A 23,251-nucleotide genomic window follows, 5' to 3' on the forward strand; every position below is an offset into this window, starting at 1 on the left:
TTTCATGAATTTCATGAATTTCATGAATTTCATGAATTTCATGAATTTCATGAATTTCATGAATTTCATGAATTTCATGAATTTCATGAATTTCATGAATTTCATGAATTTCATGAATTTCATGAATTTCATGAATTTCATGAATTTCATGAATTTCATGAATTTCATGAATTTCATGAATTTCATGAATTTCGTGAATTTCATGAATTTCATGAATTTCATGAATTTCATGAATTTCATTAATTTCATTAATTTCATTAATTTCATTAATTTCATTAATTTCATTAATTTCATTAATTTCATTAATTTCATGAATTTCATGAATTTCATGAATTTCATGAATTTCATGAATTTCAAGAATTTCAAGAATTTCATGAATTTCATAAATTTCATAAATTTTATAAATTTCATAAATTTCATAAATTTCATAAATTTCATAAATTTCATAAATTTCATAAATTTCATAAATTTCATAAATTTCATAAATTTCCTAAATTTCATGAATTTGATAAATTTGATAAATTGGTTGAATTTTATGAATTTCATAAATTTCATGAATTTCATAAATTTCATAAATTTTATAAATTTCATAAATTTCATAAATTTCCTAAATTTCCTAAATTTCATAAATTTCATAAATTTCATAAATTTCATAAATTTCATAAATTTCAAAAATTTCAAAAATTTCATAAATTTCATAAACTTCATAAATTTCATAAATTTCATTAATTTTATAAATTTCATAAATTTCATAAATTTTATAAATTTTATAAATTTTATAAATTTTATAAATTTTATAAATTTTATAAATTTTATAAATTTTATAAATTTTATAAATTTTATAAATTTTATAAATTTTATAAATTTTATAAATTTTATAAATTTTATAAATTTTATAAATTTTATAAATTTTATAAATTTTATAAATTTTATAAATTTTATAAATTTTATAAATTTTATAAATTTTATAAATTTTATAAATTTTATAAATTTTATAAATTTTATAAATTTTATAAATTTTATAAATTTTATAAATTTTATAAATTTTATAAATTTCATAAATTTCATAAATTTCATAAATTTCATAAATTTTATAAATTTCATAAATTTCAAAAATTTCAAAAATTTCATGAATTTCATAAATTTTATAAATTTCATAAATTTCATAAATTTCATAAATTTCATAAATTTCATAAATTTCATAAATTTCATAAATTTCATAAATTTCATAAATCATAAATTTCATAAATTTCATAAATTTCATAAATTTCATAAATTTCATAAATTTCATAAATTTCATAAATTTCATAAATTTCATAAATTTCATAAATTTCATAAATTTCATAAATTTCATAAATTTCATAAATTTCATAAATTTCATAAATTTCATAAATTTCATAAATTTCATAAATTTCATAAATTTCATAAATTTCATAAATTTCATAAATTTCATAAATTTCATAAATTTCATAAATTTCATAAATTTCATAAATTTCATAAATTTCATAAATTTCATAAATTTCATAAATTTCATAAATTTCATAAATTTCATAAATTTCATAAATTTCATAAATTTCATAAATTTCATAAATTTCATAAATTTCATAAATTTCATAAATTTCATAAATTTCATAAATTTCATAAATTTCATAAATTTCATAAATTTCATAAATTTCATAAATTTCATAAATTTCATAAATTTCATAAATTTCATAAATTTCATAAATTTCATAAATTTCATAAATTTCATAAATTTCATAAATTTCATAAATTTCATAAATTTTATAAATTTTATAAATTTCATAAATTTCATAAATTTCATAAATTTCATAAATTTCATAAATTTCATAAATTTCATAAATTTCATAAATTTCATAAATTTCATAAATTTCATAAATTTCATAAATTTCATAAATTTAATAAATTTAATAAATTTAATAAATTTCATAAATTTCATAAATTTGATAAATTTGATAAATTTGATAAATTTGATAAATTTGATAAATTTGATAAATTTGATAAATTTGATAAATTTGATAAATTTGATAAATTTGATAAATTTGATAAATTTGATAAATTTGATAAATTTGATAAATTTGATAAATTTGATAAATTTGATAAATTTGATAAATTTGATAAATTTGATAAATTTGATAAATTTGATAAATTTGATAAATTTGATAAATTTGATAAATTTCATAAATTTCATAAATTTCATAAATTTCATAAATTTCATAAATTTCATGAATTTCATGAATTTCATGAATTTCATGAATTTCATGAATTCATGAATTCATTCAATTCAGCAAAATTCATGAAATTCACGAATTTCATGAATTTTGATGAATTTCACGAATTTTATGAAAATGATGAATTTCATGAATTTCATTCATTAATGAATTTCATGAATTTCATGAATTTCATGAATTTCATGAATTTCATGAATTTCATGAATTTCATGAATTTCATGAATTTCATGAATTTCATGAATTTCATGAATTTCATGAATTTCATGAATTTCATGAATTTCATGAATTTCATGAATTTCATGAATTTCATGAATTTCATGAATTTCATGAATTTCATGAATTTTATGAATTTTATGAATTTCATGGATTTCATGAATTTCATGAATTTTGTTAAATGCATGAATTTCGTGGATTTCATGAATATAATAAATTTCATGAATTTCCTGAATATTATGAATTTCATGAATTTTATGAATTTTATTCATTTTATGAATTTTATGCATTTTATGAATTTTATTGAATTTCATGAATTTTATTAATTTTACGATTTTATGAATTTTACGAATTTCGTGAATTTCATGAAATTTATGAAAATTATTAATTTTATGAATTTCTTGAATTTTATGAATTACGTGAATTTCATAAAAAAATCGATTTTCATGCATTTCATTTCTTTTGTTCAATTAATACCTTTCGCTCGTGTAATTCCTTTCATTTATTACATTCCTTTCATTCGTTCATTTTTATCATATTTTTAATTTCATTTAGTTTATTCGTCTTAATTTGATTTTTGCTATTATTTTTTTTATGTTATTCGTTTGGTTATTTTCTTCGCTTTAGTACTGTTTAATTTTACTCATCGTTTTTTTTATTTAGGATTTTTTATTTTCATTTTATTTATTCTTCATTTTTGCCTTTCTCCTATAGAAAGGTTATGCAATCACTCTGAACATCGTCAACTTAATCCCGGCAATTTTTTTTATTTGTATAGGTTTTTTGTATTTTAACAGGGGCCTAATTAAGGGAATTCGGTGAGGGTGACTGCCTCTCCTCCACATCACTCACATCCTTTTCCTAAACCGCCCTTCCCTCAACATGTACCTCCCTACCCGAATAAAAAATTTTAGTTCCTCCAGAATAAATTTTCCTAGTGGGTCTGATAAACCAGTGAAAAATTTGGTTTGAAATGATTTTGAGTTGAGAAACTAATTTAAAATTTCTTAACAAGTTGAAAATTTTTGGCGGGGTACAAACTCCCAAACCCTTCTTCTGGATCCGCCGCTGATTTCAAGTGTTTCAGCATCGACACATAGCAACTCAAGTTCGAAGCTGTCGATTCATTGTACGTATATGTAAATCGCACTGAATATGTAATAGACATTTCCACCATTATATTAAACATACCCAGCCATGGAATCGTAGTTTGGATAAATGAGAAAGGCACAATTGCACCACCAGGTTAATTAAAACGGGTTTTTCATATTATTTATTAAACTATTTTAATTAGGTTGCTCCACCGATTCATATCATTCAGTTTTTTCTTCTTTTTTGTTTGATTCTACTTATATTATTTATTTGATCTATTTTATTCATTTGATTATTTTATTGATTTCATTTGATTTATTCGTTTTCTTCGTCTTATTTTTATTTTTATCAATTTCATTGTTTTATTCAATTTATTCATCCGTCTTTTTTTGTTTTGTCCTTTGGGACCATCCATAAATGACGTAGCATTATATGGGGAAGGGGGAGTTTTGTATTTTGTGATGCTGTGTGACGATAGAGGCTTTTTTAAAAGGGAATAACTAACATAGCTTTTTATTTTTTTTAATTTTGCGGGACAAGTGGGGGGTAGAGTTGCCGTCAAGCTACGTAATTATCAGGGGGGTATTTAGAAGTTTGTGACGAAATGCTACGATGAGGGAGGGGGGTGTTAAAAATAACTCAAAAAATGCTACATCATTTATGGATGGTCCCTTTCTAATCATTGCTAGACCAACTTAGCATAAAATCATTAAAACCGACTGTCAAACTTCACTTTGAGGGGAAGCTGCGGATAAACCGACAATGGCTAAGCACAAATCACAGCAGTAAATGACGAAAGATGGTTTCCAATTTTGGTTGCTAGCAAGAGCTGTTCAAGACGAGGTTCTTTTAATTTAGTTTGCTAACTTTTTTCGATTTATTGCCGGCATTAATTTAATAACTATATTAACATCAACAGGTTCCTTAATTTGATTTAAATCGTTATTTTAACAATTTTGTTATTTTTTTTTTAATTGTGTGTGGGTTTGGTCCCTTCTTCAGTTTGAGTCTGCACCGTGTTTTTCTGCTTTGAAAAATAGTAAGATGAAGGCTACAGGATATTCTGCAAAATGATAGTAATGGAAATAATGAAGAGGAAACATTGGTATAAGAAATGGGTGATCTGGTCTTTTAGGCGGACTGAACAGTTTTTTAAAATCATTGTTTTTACCGGAATTATTTTTTTGTGTTTTCCTCAGTTTCGAATACTTTGCTTAACCATCACATTTTTATGGATATAATTCAGATGTGCATATTTATTCTGAAAATTTGATTAGAGTTTTCTAGTAATATTTCTCTTCCTATCATCTGTTCGGTAAATTTTTAGACTAAATTACGGCGTTTATTATACTGCTTATAAAAGCACAAAAATGTCAGCCAATACATTTGTCACCTTTAATTCTACTTCTACTGCACTTTTTACCACAAATTCCGTAGTTATTTATAAACAAAATACTGTAGAAGATGGCTTTAAGTCAATTTGTCTCCAACCTGTTTGGACGATTCAATACAAAAGAAATAATATGTTCTGTAAAGTGCCAGCAACATGGTTGGAACAACAATACGCAAATTTTAACGAGAATGGCTACTTCAAGCTCAGCTGTTCACTGTATTTTGAAGGAAAACAACGTAATTTATCATAAACATAAGCACCAAAATATATAGAGGAAAAAACTCGAAACTAACAATTTGCGTCCGTACACTTCACCGTAAACACTGTGAATGAAAAATTCATCATTTTGGATGATGAATCGTACTTAACTTTTTCGCACCGTAAACTAATTAAAAACGACAACACTGACAACATTGAAGCAACACCTGAACAACACCTATTCGCCGACAGATCGAAATTCGCGGCAAAGGTGTTGTTGGTGTAGGCAGCAATTTCTGAGGAGGGTGTTTCCGTGTCTCTGATTCGTCCAAACAAAGATAGAGCGATGGATGCAGATGTTTATGTCAGTTAATGCTTACCGAATTTCAAACAAGTCATCGAACAACGTCACGCTTGTGACAAAATCATGTTTTGGTCGGATCTTTCAAGCGAAGAAACGTCGGATTGACTGAATAGGCAATATATGCCATTTGTGTTAAAATAGGTCAATCCTCCAAGTATGCCACCAACACGATAAATTCAAAAAAAATTGACCCTTTTTAAAACAATGGTGTACGAGAAGGGCAGCAACTGATTTCTAGAATCAAGCAGATATCATCACCGACCAAATACTAATTCGAAATATTCGTCATATACTACGTAAAGTTCAAGTCATTGGCCAACTAAGTGCACCGTAAATGTATTCTTCGACAGTTTATAATCAAAATGAAATACAACTAAGATAAATTTTCAAGTGACCACACAATGGAATTTAGTTTAAAACCATTCCGAACACATGTATTTCATCAGTTCAAGATAAATAGTGAATACCGTCCTACGCTCTCACACGTATCACGCAAGCCATCCCAAAACGTAAACAAAACTCTCACACTGCAGTGCACTGCTCCACCACCATCAGCAAAATCCGATCAAAACAAACCTCGCAACAGCCGAAGCTTCCCCGGTTGTTTTGTGCTTTTCCCAACCATGATCTTACCAACCACCGACCGCACAGCAGTGTGTTGTGGGGTTCATGCGGGCACAGCTACCACCACCGATCGAGTAGCGAGTGAACTTTTTCGCGATTTCCCGAAGCCGAGCAGAAGCAGCGATCGTTCCAAACAACCAAAACAGTTCCAGTTCGGACAGCAACCTGTTGACACGCTGTTAGATTCGTTTGCGCAAACGCAACTTAAGCCGCCTCTTAACTCGTTCACGTACTGGCGTACGGAGTGCATCTGTATAGTACACAGTTTCGTTAGCGAAAGTTTTAACATAATAACAACAAAACTGAGAGTGTGTGTGCGCGAAAAAAAACAAACAAAACCTACGAAATTATTCAAATTTCGTCAATGAGGTTTTGTTTTATTTTGGAAAGTGAATTTTTCAATCAAAGATAAATTGTGCTTCGTGGAGCTATCTGTCCGTAAATTTCGGTGTAAAACGGAGCGGAGTTTCGCGTGCCGCACGACAAAAGCAAATTAGCAAAGCCCCGGCAACGCCGCCACAGTCGTGATCGGTTGCTATTTAGTGACCTAAAAAGTGCAAAAAAAATTACGACTATTGCGCACCGCCTCCGTCGCAGGTATTCAACTTGTGAAACTTGGTAGGCAAATCGTGTAGATCAATCACACCAAGTCAGCCGCCGACATTCAAACAGTGGAATCTCTGTTCCGAAGCTGCTGCTGCTGCTGCACCCTGTACGACACTCGGAACCTTTGGCAATTGTTGCGCACTGCTTAGCTTAGAAGTACACTTCTAACAGACCAATCAGGTAAATTTCATAAAGGCGTTTGGAATTTTTTTGTTTGCCACATTCGTTGGAGTCGCACCGCGCGCCGCGTTGCCGCGTTCGTATGGAATTTGTTTGTTTTAAAAGTTTGTTCAAGTACTTTCAAAATTGCACTTCGAGAACCGAGCTGGTTTGTGGCCGAGCATTTCCAGTTTGACCTATTTTCCATGTGGAGTTGGATGGAAGACGGGTTTGCCGTACTTGGCAAATAGATATTGACGGTACTGTCGCAGCGATTAATAGACTATCCACTGTTCGACTCATCCCGGCGTTGTTTGTCGCTGGACTTTTTTTATGGTTCCCGGAGAATAATAAAGAGATTTTAAAATGCGTTCCGGGTCGTAAATCTTGACTGAGTCGGGATGTGAATGTGTTGGCATCGTGAAAAGTGATTTATTTTTACTTTAAAATTATGTTAGCAATGTATTGTAAAATTATGCACAACCAATCAATCATGTAGTTTAGTTTTTGTAGTTGTTTCATGTTCTTTGACTATTAGAATTTATTTTTACTCTCACTGATCTTGGAACATTTCTTTACGGTTTTCCCTTCTTTCACTCTTTTAACCAAATTTCTGCTCTGGGTTTTATTTGGAAAACTTACAAATTTATGATTTTCTAGAATACTAAATCTCGTCCTGTTAATTTCTCAGAGTCCAAAGTTTTACTATGTTAATTTGATACGGCTCGATACGTTAGATTGCCGACGCTTTTATTATTTGTCATAGATCGATCTGTTCGATTCTGCGCACGCAATTTGCTAGCGCATGCATAACTTTTTTCCTGTGCGGGGAAGCGTTCAAATCATATTCCTAGAGGTGTCGTTTTCGTCCATGCTTTTATTACTGGTGGTGTCTTGTTGCTCATGACTATAGTTAATCCGTCTTTTTACATTTATTTTCAAAAGAAATAAATCGAATTCGTAAAGCTTTGAAAACCTTATCTGAGGCCCAGTTTTACGATTTTGAAGACAAAGCAACAATGGATCTTTTGTGTAGTGTAAGGATCTCTTTATACATTCATTGTGCTCGAAAAAAAATATTTTCAGTCACGCAGAGCCATACATACAAGCGTTCCAAGAGTAGACGTCCAACCATTTCTACCTCAAGAAGAGGCGCGGCGAACTTGATAATTCTTAATAAAATTGCCTGACTCAGGAAATTCTATAAGATTTGTAAAGCTTAGACTTGTAGTAACTCGATAAATCGATAAAAAGAGAAAAACGTTCGAGTTTCGGAAAATGGTTTCATGAAAACCGAAAAATCTCAAATTTTACTCTAAAATTTGCTCATTTTTCTTCAAAATAATAGGGAGAAAAAACATTCAGTTTTCTGCGGTTCATCGACAGGATACTCATGTTGTACATTCTCATACAAAACATCAAATCATTGATTAGGTTTTGAGCTATCGGGTTCGCCAATTTGAAAAACGCGGTTTCGAGAAAAACACTTAAAGGGTGTCTCACATCAAATTGCATCATGGAAAAAACGCATTAGAAAATGACCCATTGGGTATTTTCTCTTGAAAATTTGGATAGAAGTAGTTTAGAGTGTATTGATTACACTGTATTTTTATCGCTGTCGGTTTTTGGAAAATTGTTGCCGATAAATTGAAATCTTTGTGTGTTGCGTGTAATATTTCTATGTCCAATGTAAGTTGAGGAAATTTTGTAAAACAAGCTCAATATTTTGTTCTTATGCTGTTCGTGTTTGAATAGTTTCTGCAGAGGCTTTTTCGGAGACAAATCAATATTATATCCTACATGATAAAGAAAAAATTTTGAGTCGTAAAAAAATTTGCAACATGTTCGTACGTTTTATGACAAAACTATAACTAATTTATGTTCAAATCCTGGTTTGCCCTTAAGATGAAGGGATATTCGTTCGAAACGTTGCTCATTTAATAAACATTTTTGTCAGAAATCTGTGACGAAGAAGGCATAATTTAATTCTAAAATAAATTGGACATTCCAGTTTTTTATAATTAATTTAGATTTTCCAATGAAATTGCAACACCAGATATACTTTTCCGAGGCAAAGAAAAAAAAATGCAAAGTAGGAACAGTAAATGAAAACACTGAGATTTTCATTATTACTTTATTTAGTCGTTTTTACAGTTGCTGCTAAACCCACCCTCAAATAATAGTGTTGTTGCAAACATTTCTTTGATTTTTTGAACGTCCTCTTATTCGTTTGGTTTTGTTTGGATTATAGAAGTTTTAACCTTAGGGTTATTCGTCTCTTTTTTAGAGATAGAAATGTCTCTAGGCAAATCGCTACTCCGATCCATTATTAGGTTTATTCATTTACTTTAATTTTTTAAATATGGGATCAGTAAATCAGTATTCATTTCACATATTTGATTTTTTCTTCAAGTCATCGATTTCATACAATTGATTTATTTTATCCATTTTTGTTACTCGGTAAATTGTAAATTGCTTTTATTCATTTTTTTCTTTTTGAACCATTTTAATATTTTTTATTTAAATGTCATTTATGTTATCTTTTTTTATTCCTCTTATTCATTGTGTCTCTATTATTAATTTTAATTATAATATTCGTTTGGGTACTTTTTCATACTCTTCATTCGATTTCATATGTTCAATCATTTCTCTTTGTATTTCCTTTTCATTTATTTTGTGCTCACTATTCATTTTGTTCTTTTTTCGCTTTTTATAGTTTTACGCATTATATTCATTTTATGTTTTCATTTTTTTATTTGAATTACTCAATACTGTTTTAATATTTTATTGTTTCTTTTTTTTTCATAATATTGATTTGCATCGTTTTTCTTCCCCTAAGTTTTAAAATTTGAAAGAACCTCTGATAGACGATTTCTTTAAGATAGTGAATGCATTAAATCTCGATAGCGGTGCATTGAGGAGACAGAGAAGGCCTATTGGGTCTTTTTGTGTTTATCGTTTTTCGTACCAGCCCAAACTAACGATCAACCATTAAGAAAGTGTAAAAGTAGAAGCCTATTAGTATGAGTTAGTGTTAATATTTCTAACTGTAGTATTTGAAGTGGTAATGTATAATTGTCATGTGCAGTCGTATGTCGCATGCATGTGAGTTACGAGTTTGTGTGGGGTAGCCGACATATTTCTGTTATGGCCCATTCTCCATTATCGATCCGTCTGATTATTTTTGTAACGGCTAGATGATAGAATTGTCGGTAATTTATTGTTTCGCGTGTAAATAATCTTTTTAAAGATTTGTTTGTAACTTTTTCCGGGGTTCAAATAAGCCTTCGATTCGATTCATTCTGGGAGAGCAGATTCGATTAATTTACCATCGCACGTTAATCTTCCGTTCCCTGTCAGCATAGTGTGACGAAATTCTAATGGAATGAAATTGTTGTTAATAGTAAATAAAAATAATTTACTGGTATTTTGATGCGTTTTCCTGATAACGTAGACGAGTTCAAATAGTTTGGTGGCATGTTACATGTGTTTATTTCCTTGATTTCACTGGTTTGTTGTGTGCTATTTTTCTTATTTTGTTTTTCTATCACGCATGCATATTAAAAATAATCTCGGTCAATATTAACTACTCAATCTCTTTGCCTCTTTATCTTTACTTTCCATGTTGTTTTTCCTTTTTTCACTATATTCATTCATAGTAATACAATTAATTTCATATTCTCACTTTCACATTCATAATCTCTCATTCCATACGTACAAACGCTCGTTCCCTTCGCGATAATACAAACGTGGTCACAAACGCGTACATGAAATTAAAATTAAATTAAATACAAGTAATCTTAAAACAAAACGCCTTGACGTGAACGTGTTAGTACTTACGAATTAATAAACGTGGTCTGAAGTGTGAACATGCGCGTTCGTTCCCACGCGATAGTATATCGGCCACACCCAGAAGTCTCCAGCCTTGGCCATTGGAGCCTAGGTTCATGCATTTCGTTGGACCATTCTCAGAATAATACATTACGCTAATATACACTAGACAACACGTTTCCGGGCGCCAGCACCAAGAACTCTAGTGATATGAGGATAGTCACTCTCTGCTAGCATCTGAACCGTACACGGACAATTAAATGTCAGATTCACAGTCCTCCTAATCATTCTAGAATCCACCATAGATGCGGATGGCCACACGGTTATACAATCAAATTTATACACCCGACGTTACATACACGCTAGCACACGTGACATATAAGCGCTCGAGCTCTTAGTGATGATACATACCTGTTTGCAAAAGCGAAAATGTAATCTCGGTCAGCCGTACACCTACGTTCGAGATCTCGCATACACAAAAACACCCCGGTGATTAAGTGACCGTGTTAGCATATAAACACGGTCTCAAGCTCAAACATACAAACGCCCGTTTTTGCACGATCATGAATCGGTCACGTCCGGAAGTCCTTAACCTTGGTCTTAGCCGCCTAGGTCCATCCCCACAGGGGGAAAATTAAAAAAAATTCTATTACACTAGAAAACGCCGCTTCTATTGTTACCCTTTCCTGTCCTGGGAACCCTGGTGGGATTACTACATTGTAGGTGCTCGTGTGACACTAGTATGTATTACGCTTTGTATAATATATAGATGTCAATTTTTGAACAAAATTATTGAGACTTGACATAGTTGATAACATAGAATACATTAAGCACTATCTGGGTGTCTAGTTAGACGATGTATCTAAATTAGTACCCAAATTAGCACTAGGTAGACACACAAAAAAATTCCAAACAGTTCACACGACACATGTGAACCTTCAAAGCAACTGACTTGTACCGAGTGATGTCCCGGGAAATAAATACACAAGTGCAGGTTTGCTGACGAGAGAGCTACCACCCAGATGGTGTTAGTTACTGACGAGATGAATTCGAAACACAAGTCGAATTTTCTCTTATGGGAATTTAAGATTGCATAACATAGAATCGTCTAAGGTCTTGATAGTCAAATTTAAGCCGTTTGGGAGTCCAAAAATCATATACATACAAGTATTGACTTTTATATATAGATATTAATAAAAAATAAACATATTTCATGTTATAAACTATCGTATATAAATGGTCATCTAAACAATGAGTCTCACTATATCCCGTTCCTATATAATATTTAATCTATTCTTGGAATAATAAGGAATTAGAATAATTGGTTGCCGAAAAATGCCCCTGAAAAGAGAAATATTTGATGAAAATAGTGCAAATTTACATGAAAAATAGTTTTAGATGACAAAACATTGCTTTTACAGTATTGATTCTTTCGCTAAAATATTGTGTATTTGTAAAACATATGAAATTAATCAGTTTTGATTTTGACATGTAAAAGTGAAAAATAAACTGATTTTTAGATCATATTTAGAAAAAAAAAAACAGCAATTTCGGTTCGAAATTTAGGTCTGATGTCTATGGTATCTAAAACAAAGGTATTTACAACATAATATTCTACAACTGTGCTGAAGACAATATTTTTAGATATTTTTTGCACGGGTACTCTACTTTAGCCCAATCATTTTTTTTTTATTTTCAAAGTTGCAGAATAAATAAATAAATCTATGAAAATATCCTACGAAAAAATGCAGTCTCGAAAACTAAATCTAAAACCGCAAATAGGTTTTGTCCCACTTTTTCAAGATATTGGTTAAAGGGGGGGCTTAGCGCAGTTGGTACATCGATTGCCTTGTACGCAGCACACCTGGGTTCGATTCCATACGCCACATAATTTTTTTATCGAGATATCTAAAGTGATAATATGTATAAGAAATGTCTAATCTCACTACTAGATGGATTGAATCGAGTTTTTTTGGTCTAAAATGCTATTAGCTCCTTGAAATATGATCTAGGGTAGTATTGGGACCGGAACATAGTATTTCCTAGCGTGTTACATAAATATTCGCATTTTTGTACGAAACAAACTCCAAATTTTAAAGGGACGCATTTTCAATCGCTACTTTTCCCATTCAGAGTTTGTTCTGCTCGCGGAATAATTTTCCGCGGAACAAAACATTTTAATAAATTTAACAGTGATGTTTCTGGATTTCTTAAATTTTACTTGTTTAACTAATTTTATTATCTTAATTCTATTGATTACTGTATTATTCTATTACCCTTAGGTATTATTTCTATTCGTTTTAATAATTTCCTTTCTGTTTATTACTTGTTTTCATTGTATTTATTTTATGCCTTTCATTCATTATTTACATTTTCATAAAATGGATTTACACACATTTTTTTTCTTAATGTTCGTTGAATTTTTGAATCATTATATCATTTATTGGTTTAACGTTTAAAACTTATTTAATTAATTTTTTAATGCATTCAATTTATTTTGTTCATTTTGTTGGTTTTATTCAATTATTATACATAATCTGTTTTTTACTCATTTTTTTATTAATTGGTTAAATTTTTACAATTAATTTTATTGATGTTATTAATTTTATTCTTTTTATCTATTTTCTTTGTTTTAGTTATTTTATTTATTTTGTTTATATTATTTATTTTCATAATTTAATTTATTTTAATTTTTTTATCGTTTTCTTTTTGCATTCGCTTTTTTGTGTTTCGTTTCATTTCACTATAATAATAATCAAATGCACCTATATTTCGCCATCAGAACAGATTTTGTTTATTTCATTGATTTGATTTATATTATTCTTTTTGCTTATTTTGGGCAACACAACCGATACAATAATGACTATTTTATGATTACATGTCGGGATTGGACCAACTAGAATAGAGAAGCTATATTTTGAGAGCTACTTTCTCCATGGAATAAGTAGAAAATTACCGCCTACAAATTAATCACCCTCAAAACGATTTCCAAATAATGATTGGATGCGACTTCATCTCATCACCATGCAGAAATACCACCCACGGCGATGCTAATCAAACATGTGGCTTCCGAGTTCGAAACCCATGATCAAAGAACCCTGCGGCATCCGACGTTACGTCGTCGAACCTCCCATTAATACTGCATGATGTAAAACGAATTGTCCATGCGAACATGAATGCCGACGATGACGGTGAAGGTCTGAACCGTACAAAACCCTACCATTAAACGTAGTCGTAGAAGCTGTCCTCCATATAACCAACCAACCAGCCATCGTCTTCCATCTTTCCATCGTTGTTGTATGAGCTTTGCATTGATGCGGCGTTGGTGGGACCACAACTTGACTGTGGCATGTCTTACTCCGATTCAGTTCACTCAGCGTGGTTTTAAATTTCCAATCGAATCGATTTTCGATTGAATGCATTCGCTTTTTACCCTTCGATGGGTCTGCTGTCGCTTTGCACAATACGTTGGCAGAGTTGTTGTGCGCTTCAAATTCAACAAATACCGGCGGCAAGAGCTATTGCGTACTGAGTTTGTCCCTTTTTGTGTCCAAACTTTTACTGATACTTTGTGATAGGAATAAATTTCTTCGGTTACGACTCGACTGACAAACGAAGGAAATGTTGAGTCTGTAACTAGAGATAAAATGAAAAACAGTGCTATCTTGTTCCCTGTAGGTTTTTTGTTTCCTTTTCCAGGTGCCATAAAATTAAAATGGAAACACGAAGAAGAGATTTTTATCAATTTATTTGCAGCTACGATTTAGTATGAGCAAGCTGATCAATTATAACGCTATTGTCCGTATACTTTGCGGACTGCGCGCCTGAGCGCAATGAACGTGTACGCCTCTCTGGCGTTATTGTGTCCGGAAAAAGCGTCACAGCTGGTCAGCTTAAGTATAAGCATAGCCGGCTAAGATAAAAATCGTTAAGAAAAAATCATTCGTTTTTGTGATTAGTTGGAGCTGTGCATCCTTTCCAAATACGCCTTCATATTTTGCCCCCTACTATGCTACTTCATAATTTTTTGTAAAATTTATTGTTAAATAACATTCGTTGAACCACGGCTTGTTATGCATTTTGGTTCGTATTCTCAATACCTTATTCGGGAAAAATATTTTTATTGATCATAACTGAGTCCAATTCGTTCGAAAAACACATTTTTCTAAATCAGCACAATCCACAAATATCCCCCGAAGTCTACACCGACAGGCAATTCACGATGAAAACAACGCTCCCGAAATGACTGGAGAGTGATCATAAAGTGGGTAAACACTGGATGCCAAACTGGCTCACCGGCCGGCAGTTGAAGAGGTGGTACGGCACATTTTCACACCGGTCCGTCGTTCCGTATTGTGGACAACTTTGCCAATTTGCATATGTATTCAATTAGCACTTTCACGCGATGCTTGGATGCTGACGTTGTCTACCGATGAGGTTATCGATTGACCAAAAACAACTACCAGTATTTTTGTTGAACTTTTTCATTATTCAGTTGGGTGCGATTTGAGCTTAAACTGTGCCCTTTTAGTTGACCAGCAGAATTCCGCCGTTTGGTTGAATGGATATTTACGTCCCCGTTGTGTGGTTACCTGTAGAATGGGAAATTCCGCAACATAAATTAATTAAATTGCCATTTTTGCTCGTTGCATAGATTTATAGGCTTGGATTCACAGCTTCGAATTTAGGTAACATAAGCTAGCATGAAATGCAAAGAAAAAATTCGGGCAACCAACGGAAGAAAATAATTTAAATGAACTCTAAATAAACTTTTCATATATATGGCATGAATTATTCCATCCGTAACAAGCGCGTGTGTTCGAGGAACGTAAAAAATACTTTGCATAAAGTCTCAGCTGGTTGTCTTGAAACCAGTTTGTTTTGCCGTTTTCGCCCTCTTGGCGTTGTTCACGAAAAAAGAAGACCATATGCTAGTGGCTAGAACTTTTGCCAATGTTTGCTTGGGGCACTGCAAAATTTGGTGCATTACAATACGCTTTGTGTGGCAACAAATAAGAATAATTATGAGCATGAGCAAGCTGACCGTACAATTCGTAGTTGATACTATACTTTGAAATGTCAATAACAGCGCCAGTCACGTCCTTACAGTCATCGGGGAAGGAAAGGAATGTTAGTGTAACAAACGTTGTTATGGAGACGGTGTACACTTCGGCGTCTCCACGTTTGTCACGAGTTTTTGGTAATCGGATGGGGTAAAGAGTTACATAAATCTGCATTCCCATTGACAAGTGATATAATATGCAACTCTCAGAAGTGTTATCGTGTGTTTATTGCTCTGGACGGCCGGCTGCCGAGGATTTTTTTTATAGTTCCAAAGCAACATCCGATGCAAAAGTGGTGCGATCACTGTCGCCAATGCGATAATCATGTGTTCTTCCTGGGACGTCATCATAGCCCAGAGCATAAGGGTTTGTGCATTGGGCCGGAAACCACCATCTTGGATTTGACGTCAATCACCAATTTTCGTTATCTACTGATCGCTCTCTTTCAAATGACACCCACTCTGCTCTTGTATGCGAAAGTCACGTAAACAATCCTAATATACAAGACTCACAACATAGTTTTCTCTAGTTCATCGAAACCCGACAGGATATATTTTTGTAACACATGTAACGCATTTCCATATAAACCATTTTTCAGATTTTAATAATTTTGTTTTATTGAACATACGAAAGGCTTTAATAAATTTGCCAAATACAGGGTATACTACCATTCTGACTTGTATTTACAGAAGAAAGCAAGTTTTTTTGGTAATTGACTGACTAAATATTCAACGTGTAAATATTGTGTTGCGATTTTTTCGTGAACAATCTTCAGCAGCGATTGCCGAAATGACGCATCCGTTTGACCGGCACATGGCAACCATTCCGGTTTGTAATCGTCTCTCTCTCTTTCCAAGTATCTTGGCAAACATGTCACATTTCTATGTTGTGCTGTTTTTTTTCTTCGTTTGTGTATTACATTTGTGTACTCCGAAGCAGGTCATCATTGATGCACGCGGTACAGGAGTGCGCCTTTCGATTGAGAGGAAAAAACTGGTCAATCAGAGGATAAAAAGATTGTATGTGGTCTTACGCTAAATGTATGCAACCGGCCTTATCAATCAGCTGATTTGGAACTACATAGCAAAAGTGACATCGATAAAAGGTGAACTTTTGCCGTCGCATCTTTTATCGTCGGTATCGGTATCCAGAGGTAGCTTGTGGAGCATAATCTTGTTTGGAGAAGCTCCAGGGAAGTCCTACTAGACCAGTAGACACCGGTAGACTCGAGTTCGCCAAAGAACATCTAAAGTTGGTTGGATCCGAAAATTAAAAAATGCCATCCTATGATAAGATGAGACAAAGGTGTAAAATGGTTAGATTTGACGGATAATCATTAGTTCGAATTTTAGAGAAAATTCTAAATGTTAGTCACAATACATTCAAATATTTAGGAGAGAATATTATGGTTCACAGTTGTTCCTCTTGGTATGGAGTTAGTCAAATTTGCCGGATAATAGGTATTATGGACCCATATTTTTATTCAGAGATCTTTGGAGATTTTATACTTCCCTATACTGAGTGATATATACTTTTGATGTACCAATCCATGGTACCGAAATTCATCTATTTTTCGCAGAGTTAGAGGGAAGTGGTGAAAGGGTTTTCGCATGAATCCAAAATTATTATTCAAGACAAGACTGTGTTTCTTAATATGCCCAAAACCTCAAATCCATTTTGTCTTCCTGTTTTAGGGAAAGAAATTGAAAATGTTGCAGAAAACAAGCTGAAACACGCATATACCTCCTTAACTCATTTGATTTAGTTTTTATGCATGTATTGAAAACGGCACTCTGCACAGTGGGGCCGGGCCGGCCAAAACCTCCAAAATTTGTTGTCGATTTTCACACCTTTTATATTTTTTTCTAAATGTACATTACCTAAAGCTGTATTCGCCAAATTTTTGAGTCAATCGATTGACAAATATAAGTGCTACATTTTTTTGAACCGTACAAGGTCTTGAAAATCTGCAAGAATTTAAGTGACAAAAAGTTTTTGTTAATTCTAATTCATCTCGCTTTAATATGTACTACAACGTTAATTTAACAACACATATAGGCGTTTCTAATAGAAAATCATCTTAGGAATTCAATAGTGTATTTCGATTTGAGAAATAATGAGTATTTAAAAAGTTACCAATAAAATCATTATAACTATGTTTTTTAACGCGGACTTATTTACATTCAGAGTGTCATCTCTTTATCGGTAAAACCGTGTTGAAGGATTTCATCTAGTACAACTGACGTAGAATTTTATCTAGTTTTCAAAAATCATAGTGTCATCTTGCGCCGTTTTGCGCCGAAGGTTGATATTTGGACATTTGTAAAATTAGTTTTTTCATGGAGACGCATGTTATTTTTTGATTTCATGAAGTTTTGCATTATTATTCACCAGTGGATTTCTTTTCTGAACACTGCTTGTAAATTCAGGGTTTAAGGCGATTTCCTTGATACAAATATAAGTATGCCTTAACCGTCTTGCAACTATGACTCTTGTTTCTACATTTTCACATTTATCTGCAGTATAGAAAAAATCAAATAAATACAAGCCAACGAGAAAAAAACTAACTGCAACTATTATTATATCTTTTCATGAATCCTAACTCTTTGGTAGGTATTGGTCGTTAGCTTTACTGGTGACCGGTGTAAAGTAAACACGTGAGTGTGAGAAGTGTTCTTTTTTACCCGATTTTTAGTTATTGGCCAGTAATGCAACATTTATTTTCAAGTGCAAACTCCCTATTGAATCTATCACAATCAACAATCAAATTCAAAATCTCCCTCAATAATTCACTTTCAAATTGGTGAGAAATTGATGCAAAAACGCTCACGCCTCTATTTCCAAGCATACACATACAGTGCAAATTATAGGATGGAATATGGTAAAAATGCTCAGCATGTTTTCGTACGCAAAACCAAGTCAGTACTCACAAGGAGAGATATTCATATCATCATTGGAATTGAAAATCAATGGAAAAGCATTAAGTGGCTTAGATGCAGTATGCATCGTAGGAGCAACTGTGAATAGAGCATAGTAGAGCATGATTTGAGATCTTCATCAAAATCAAATAAACCTGTCATCTTTTAATAGCTTTGGCGATAACTATAAATAAATAAACCAATAAAAATTTAAGGAATTCTATCAAACACCTTAAGACATGCTATCTTTTATAACTATTCTAAACGCATAAATAAGTAAAAAAAGCTATGAAGGGATTATTTTTTCTACGATGGCATCCAGATTGGACTGAAGATCTACAAACAAATTTATAAAATTACATCAGTTTTTATTCAACAGATTTCGATAAATTGGAACCACCCTATTTACTCGTTATTAAGGACTACCCAAGGAAATCAAAATGTTTCTGTTCACTTATGAAGTATCTGTTTTGAGAAGTTAATAAAATTCACTTTCGCGAAATTTAAAAAAAAAAAACTTTTAGAACCACCCTAGGCTGTCTAATTTTCATTTTAGCATCCTAATTTAATCTAAATCGAGTTCTGCGCACCAACATTACCCTTAGATGATATTTCCAGACATTTTAAACTACTTTTGAGGTTTTGTCCAGCTTTTGTATGGAGTGGATCCACTGTGCTCTGTGCTGGCCCGCTAGTTCAGAAACATGCACTAACAAACACTGGAGTCGACTGTACTCAAATTTGGAAAACATCTCAGCCGAGTATTTTCAGCTTTGGGTAAACACCCTGAAACTTGCATATGACGGGTTTTACTCACGCTTGCTGTATGTCAAAATAAATCACACCTGTTTACTTGTACGTATCGAAAATGTCAGCGTTAGTTAGCTCGATTTTTATCGTAACCCATTTGAAGCTGTTGTTTAGAACGGTATCTGCTATTTATCTTCATCACATTCAGTGAAATGGCATCGCATTTTATCGACTAATTCTGTTAGATTTCAAACTAATCGCTTAAATAGGGGGGGGGGTACTTCAATGTGAAACACGGTTACGTACTGTGTGGATAACTCTTTCTTATTCTCATATATGTCTAACGACAAATCAGTAATTTCAAACATATTTATAAACGATGTAAAAATGTGTGAAGTATTTCCAAAATATATTTTTTCCATTTCATATAACCTGATCCATGTATGATTGTGTTCGTGCGACGGTTGAGGTTAAATTTCATAGTCTTTTAAGTTGGGTTAAACATTCTCATTCCATCTAGGTATATGAAAACATAAAATCAGTATGCGTTCCATTGACGTTAAATCACTTAATTCTTTATAAGTCCCATAGTTTGGGGCTGTTATTGGATGGTAATTTAATAGAAACACGGTTCTTTCACTTATATTTATATTTATTTCGTAATAAAAACTGTTTTGAAAATATACTTGGTAGAGCCCCTTAGAAAATGTCAGTCTTCGTACTGTTTGACGTATTTCCAACGAGATTGGGGGAAATATAAAGACATATAGAGCTGGATCGGATATTCAGAAAGAAATTAAGGTGGGTTACTGGTTATTACCTGATTAACAGTAAATAGCCCCTGAACTCTGAGGATAAGATGAAAAATGAGAACACAGATTACGGAGGTTCATTTAATCATTTCATTTTTTTCTTTCAAATTTTTACCACTCATAAGCCAAATTTTCGCGTTAAAAATAATTGTTTTTACAAATTTGCATCACCAACTTATAGGGTCTAGAGTATATTTTTCAAAATCGAGCTAATTTTATTGTCCAAAAGGAAATCGCAGCATTGTTTTCAAAAAACTCTTCACCAATCTGAAACTTTCCACTGTATCTCAATAAAAAGTAGTAAGAAGAGACTCCTAACAAGTAGATTTCATATGATTGGAACACTTCTCACTTCATATTCCTACGTTTTGGACAAAACGAAAAGGTGGCAATATAGTTGCCACTGCCTTATAAATGGTTAAATAATTTTTGGAGAACCCGACCGTGTACGTCCAGAGAGCCATAAAGCCAAAGACTCATGATGTTGTTCATAGATTTAGGATCATTTGTTCACAAAATCATAACAGTCTGGATACTTCCTCGTGATCTATTTCACGAAACTCGGAATTTTATTCATGAATTCATTCAATCATCATGAACAAATTCATAATTCCTAATATATTAGTCACGATCCAATATCCGTGTTCACAAAATCATCAAATATTATTCATGTGTTCGTGAACTGGTTCATGTTTACTACTATAGGGATCATGCATAAATGACGTAGCATTTTTTGAGTGATTTTTAACACCCACCTGCCCATCGCAGTTTTTAGTCACAGACCTCTAAATATCCCCCTGGTAATTACGTAGCTTGACGGTAACCCTGCCACCCCCCCCCCCCTCTCCCTTGTCCCTGTTAAAAATAATAAAAGTGACATCAGGTCAACCCCTATTCCCTTTAAGAAAGCTACGTAGCATGACATGACCCCCTATCCCCCTGTCGTCACACAGCATCACAAAATAGAAAGCTCCCCCTCCCACATACAATGCTACGTTATTTATGGATGGTCCCTATAATAGTCATGACTTTCGTGCTCGTAAAATCGTTCACGGAATCGTAAAATATTATCCTGTATTCGTGAACTGATTTATGTTTCCTAGTACAATAGTAACGATTCCATTCGTGCACATGAAATAGTTCACATTCGTGCACGTGAAATAGTTCACAAAATCATGGAATATTATTCATGGATTCGCGAATTTATGATTCCTAGTATATGATTTACGGTCTATCTTGCGTGTTTATGATATTTAGAAGATATCCCTAATCATTTTCAATTTCTTGCAACACGGTCATCAAATTTTCACTTCAGAAAATTTGGAGTATTATTCGCTGAATCATTCTTGTTTCAAGTACTATTCCATGAAATATCAAGATGTGAAAACTTTCAGCTCCCGTCAAAATTATGCAAACCATTTTGATTGCGAAAAATTCTTAATATTACCTCGGGTATGAAAGGATAGCGCACGAAAGTGAAGCGGTGTGATTGGTCAACGAAGAGTGTTTGACGTAGGTACCCAAGCACCCGGACGTATTCCGATCATTATCGTGAGTGATTAAGTGATTAAAAGGCGGGTGTGAGTTCACTTCGATCTCGATCTTATACAGACTTGGCAGGTTTCGACACAGCAGTAAATTCAAGATCGGCGGATTCATGATTTGCGATAGCTGAAAAGGAGGACCGATTTCAAGAGGATATATCGTCGCTGTTGTGCTATCTTATGACAAACGCCATTTTGGGGTAAACTGAGTTAGATATGCAACATTACTAATCCGATAATTCTCTACAAAATGGCGTTTTCAGAATTTTGAAATTTTGCTTGGTTACTGAGGTATAGCGAAAAAAGTGATGAGAATTTGCCAGTTTTTTGCTTTAAATCACTGTATCTAGAGATTCGCCTAAGTAATGTAGAAATTTTAGATGTTTTTATATGTAAAAATATCTAAGGAACGCAATGGCATTATAATTTTCAAAATAAAAATACATGTATTGCGAGAAATATGCAGTTTTACTTTTAAATTGGCAATATTTCATGTTTGGCAACACTGTAATTAAAAATTACAATTTTTTCTAGATTGCTTGCTCGATTTCCTTCAAAATGCATCTCATCGATTGTTTCTAGGCCGAATAAAGCCGAAGATATTAATAAAAGTTAATAATTGATGCTTTTTTTGTATGGAAAATTTTCCATGCACAATTATGACACGCCATACAAATTTTGTCATCAATACACGCCTACGACACGTGTGAGTGCGACTTTTGTTTACATTTATAGTGAAAACTCGCAACATAGTCAACCGAACTTCGTGGTATTTGAGAGTTTAATACAGAATAGATAAAAGCATTAATTGTCTTCTTTGAATTGTTTTTACCATTTATAAGTTTCAAGATATTCAATCTCAAACTTTAAAAATCGTTTTTCTCGAAATGTGCTAAATGGCGCTTGTCATAAGATAGCACAACAGCGACGATATACCAAATTTATCTTACGCTGCTCATTGTTTAGATGAGCTTCCGTCGCAGCTAATGAAATCCGGTGAGGTCGTTTCATTTAATATTATTCCAATTTCTACTTGGTCACCACGCAAGATTTTATTGTATCGATATAAACTGGTATTCGACATGATAACAACTTTCTTCCACTCAAAAGTAAATGGGGTACCGTAATAAGGTACAAAGGTAAATCTTGAAAGCTATTAATTTTAATTTCATCATGCGCTAAATATGTGTCAATTCCGTGTATTTATTCGTGGCAAGGAATCGAAAGTTTAATAATAATATTGGTATTAATTTTATACTCGTATTATAGTTGAGCGGGGCTTGCAGAACGGGAAAATGATCTCGGAATGTACCGCTAGGTCTCTGTCATTCTGAAATGGGTCATTGGGGATCGGCGGAGCCTACATCCCAAAATCAAGAGTGCATGGGGAATCCAGACCATACGCAGAAAACTTTTTTTTTCATAATGCCACTGC

The 23,251-nt window shown here is 32.5% G+C and overlaps 1 protein-coding gene across 21 annotated transcripts in view; it reads left to right on the forward strand.

Moving 5' to 3' along the window:
• The window catches only part of LOC131678835 (restin homolog), a 289,770-nt gene that overhangs the window by 19,985 nt on the left and 246,534 nt on the right, over positions 1-23,251 (forward strand). For 2 of the 21 annotated variants that reach the window (XM_058959227.1, XM_058959229.1), the window contains exon 1: positions 6,261-6,919. The exons of the other annotated variants lie outside the window; for them this stretch is intronic. The gene's annotated coding sequence lies outside the window, so the exon portion shown is untranslated. Of the gene's footprint in view, positions 1-6,260; positions 6,920-23,251 lie in introns of those variants that run through there. 21 annotated transcript variants of the gene reach the window in all.

The sequence above is a fragment of the Topomyia yanbarensis genome, chromosome 2, assembly GCF_030247195.1.
Source record: "Topomyia yanbarensis strain Yona2022 chromosome 2, ASM3024719v1, whole genome shotgun sequence".
Taxonomy (NCBI): domain Eukaryota; kingdom Metazoa; phylum Arthropoda; class Insecta; order Diptera; family Culicidae; genus Topomyia; species Topomyia yanbarensis.